The 3,978-nt window shown below is 41.4% G+C and overlaps 1 non-coding gene across 1 annotated transcript; it reads right to left on the bottom strand.

Moving 5' to 3' along the window:
• Positions 1-2,603: 2,603 nt before the first annotated feature.
• Positions 2,604-2,678, bottom strand: MIR9342 (microRNA mir-9342). Its single transcript, NR_130580.2, has one exon. It is a non-coding gene; the product is annotated as a microRNA mir-9342 (primary transcript).
• Between the last annotated feature and the right edge of the window lie 1,300 nt (positions 2,679-3,978).

Here is a 3,978-nt window from a genome sequence, read left to right as displayed (position 1 = left end):
TCATGCCGAGGCTTCCGAAAGGCCTGGTGCACCAGCGGACAGGCACCCAGCTCCCCCGTGATCAAAAGCGAAAGCGTGTAGGGGACCCTACATTCAATAATGCACTGGGCCTCTAGTCTGAACATAACTTTGAGCGCTACTATTGAATTCTTAGGAGTGGGAAATGTAGAGCATGGGTTTCCACTCAGCCCAAAAATATGTCTGCTATAAGCTTGCCTCACTCAGACCTTAGTAGAGCCCTTTGGAACGACTTCTGGTTTCTCAAGAAATGATGTTTTGAAGATGGAAGAAACACCCTTGCTCAAGTGTTGTAATCTTTTGTGAGATTACCACAGAGGATATCTTTGATGACTCAATCTTTTTTTTTTTTTTTTGACACCAAATATCTTCCAATTTCCCCATTTAGACTATGCATGCAATTTAGAATAACTGGAGAGGAAAATAAGAGAATATTTAAGATTAAATTGAAGGGGAAGATGCATACAAAAATTTTCCCCCAAAAAAATGTGCATTGCTTTCAAATATAGTAAGTGGAAAAATTAATTTTCTCTTGGGCATTAAAAATACAAAATTTTCATGTAGGCGATGGCAAAAAGTTACCACAATTCCTTTCTTTTTTATGGCTTAGAAAAGTGTGCACTTAAGTTTTCTATTGAGCATCTTATCGTCAATAGGTCAAATATTTTACCATGGATATGCTTTACAGAAAAAAATGCAGTCTTTTTCCTGAAAACTATATCTGTCACCTTCATTTCTTCCTTCATGACTATTGCAATTCACAACTTTTACTCTAAAATTCCTAAGTTGCATTCTCTGCTTTATACCTTTCAGTTATATGTTGGGGTTTTGGGACTTCACATGGACATAAATCTAAAGATTCTATTACATTCATGACTGCTCAACTGGAGCTTGGAAGAATTGCTCAGCACAAGTTTTTTCTAAGGAATTGAGTGATAACAGAATTTTTTAAATGATTCCAAGTTTTAGTGAAGTAACAGAACAAAAATGATCTGAGAGAACATAGAAAAAATATATGTTTTCCATTGTTAACTTTGATTTTAAAGCCTTGTCTTTTGTCCTTAAATCAAGAGATCCTTCCTACTTTCATAAGGCATAGAATAATAATTTTAAAAAGGTAGAAGACAACATGTGAAGAATTACTGATGAGAAAGAAGATTACAAGGCCAATCTGAAGTTTAAACCAGAACTAAAGATGGAAGCATAAAAATCATGTTTTTAAACTTTGCTAAGAACCTACCAAGATAAGGAATGACCTGAAAAACTTCTGTAGTACAATAGTGAATTCAATGAACAAGAGTTTTCATTCTCTGTATTGACCGTATGTTTTCCCAGTTTTGTTTATCATGTATTATGTTCCATAGTGTTCTTTGAAATAAAATGCTTATGTTGCAGCTTTTCTCAAAGTATTGCTACTTTTATTTTTACATTTAGATTTGAATCTGAAGTTTAGCTTCATGTATAATGTGAAACCAGGATCTACCTCTAATTTTACGCCTTTATAATTGGAGTTCTACCATGTTGTACCTTTGAAACAATACCTCAAAGGATGGAGAAGAAAATGATGCTAATGAAAAATTAATTTGTAAAGCACTTGACATTAAAAACAAATGATCAGATATTTCCTTTTTGTCTCACATGTGCCTTGTGATTTGCATAGATTATCATTCTAAGTCTCACAATTAAAAAGAAATTGAACTTTACAATTTAGGTTTGATGTCTAAGGTTGTATTTAACACATTATGAAGCCAAACATTATCATAATTCAATTATTCTTGTGCTCTAAGCTCTGTCTTTATTTTTTTTTTTTCATTTTAGTACATTACTATGGGACTTATATAATGGGAATAAATGGAGGACCATGACTATATATCATTCCACAATTCCTTTTATTTAATAGAAGTAGATATGGTTATAAAATTTTTAAAAGTGTTAAGAAAATATTTGATTAGAAAGTTCTAGGACTCACTCAGTTGACGCCCCTAGTCAGTAAATTAATTTATCCCCCGGCTTTTTATTAATTGGTTACAATTGTCTTTATTTAGTGGAAAGATGAGAATTATGACAATAGTGGTTAACATAAGATTAAATAGCATCAATAGTTTCCAGGTTGGCAAACCCATATTGTTCGTATGGAAAATAATACAATAATTAACAAATAATAATACAAGAATAAACAGTGTTTCAGGTACTCACAACTGTAAACCTACTTTTGCCTCACCCTGTATTTTCTCTTTTTGTTATATATTTACTCTTGAAGGCCTTGTCTTTGAGCATAGCTTTAAATAGGAAATATATACAATACTCAAATTTTGTATTTCTAGCTAGAAACAAATGGACCTGAGTAACACACAAACGAGAAATATGTTGTCTCCAAAATCCAAAGAGGCCCACTAGTCATTGTACCTGGTTTTGGTTGTATGAGAGCCCATCTACACTAATAAAAGAGAAACATGCAAATTACCATCACGCCGCTACACCCAACATCCAATCAGAGTGAGTATGCAAATTACTCTGAAAAGATGGCAGCATCCCCGCCCCCCAGCCGCTCTGGGCCTGTGGTAGTCGGAGAAGTTGGGCACCAGTGCCTGAGGCTGGCTGCAGCCAGGGAGCTCAAGATGCCACCTGCCCCATGATCCCAGGTCGCAGCCAGCAGCAAGCCTCACGTCCGCCTGCCCCACGTCCTGGGGGAGACCGAGAAACTGGGCCCCAGCTCCTGAGGCTGGGTAAAGCCTGGGAGAAGTAGAAGCTGCCTGCCCAGTGATTCCAGGCTGCAGCCAGCTGGAGAAGCCACCCGCCTCACATCCTGGGGGAGACAGAGAAACCGGGCCCCAGCACCTGAGGCTGGTTGCAGCCTGGGAGACGAAGTAGCCCCCTGCCCCATGATCCCAGGCCACAGCCAGCACCAGAAGCCTCACGTCTGCCTGCCCCATGTCCTGGAGGAGACGGAGAAACCAGGCCCCAGCGGCTGAAGCTGGGTGCGGCCTGGGAGATGAAGAAGCCGCCTGTCCCATGATCCCAGGCTATAGCCAGCCAGAGAAGTCACCCACACTGCATCCCAGGGAAAATGGAGAAGCCGCCCACCTGCAGTCCAGGCACCAGCACCTGCAGCTGGCTGTGGCCCAGGAGACAGAGAAGCCGCCCAATTCTGTGGTCCCGGGCATCAGCACTTGTGGCTGCATCCCAGGCAAAGCCACCTGCCCACCATTCCCTGCAGCTGCAGCCGGCCTGGGCACCTCTGACTGACCAGAGGGAGGGAAGCCCGGATCCCGGGTGCCTGTGGTTGGCTGGAGGAGGGAATCCTGGGTCCCAGATGTGGGGCCGAGGCAGAGGTGGTTAGGGGCAATCACGCTGGAAGGCAGAAGCAGTTAGGGGCAATCAGGTAGGCAGGCGAGCAGTTAGGAGCCAGCAGTTCTGGCTTGTGAGAGGGATGTCCGATGGCTGGTTATCCCCTGAGGGGTCCCAGATTGGAGCGGGTGTGTGCTGGGCTGAGGGACACCCTTCCCGCCCTCCCCCCCCAATCGTGCACAAATTTTGTGCACCGGGCCACTAGTATACAATATATAATCTTATCTTCAATTTCTTGATATGCTCTATAGCAATGCACCCCTAGAAATTTCACTGAGAAAAAAATGTCCCTATTGTAAAATTTATTTTCCCCCCTCTGACACACAAATGTGTTACCAATAAATTGAGAGTGGTTGCTACTTCTTACTCATTAGGTCCAGTCTGCATAAAGTCATCAATGTAATGCACCAGTGGGATATCTGTGGAATGAAAAGTTGACCACAATTCCTGTGAACTAAATAATGACATGGGCTTCGACATTCCTGAAGTAAAACAGAGAAGGTCTATTATTGGCCTTGACAGCTGAAAGTAACTGCTTCTGATTGGTTTTATTTGCCAGATTGATAGCTTAATACCAGCTATCAGGAAAGATATTAATTTGCTCAAGCAATG

The sequence above is a fragment of the Eptesicus fuscus genome, chromosome 7, assembly GCF_027574615.1.
Source record: "Eptesicus fuscus isolate TK198812 chromosome 7, DD_ASM_mEF_20220401, whole genome shotgun sequence".
NCBI lineage: Eukaryota > Metazoa > Chordata > Mammalia > Chiroptera > Vespertilionidae > Eptesicus > Eptesicus fuscus.
This window is presented reverse-complemented; position numbering and strand designations above follow the sequence as displayed.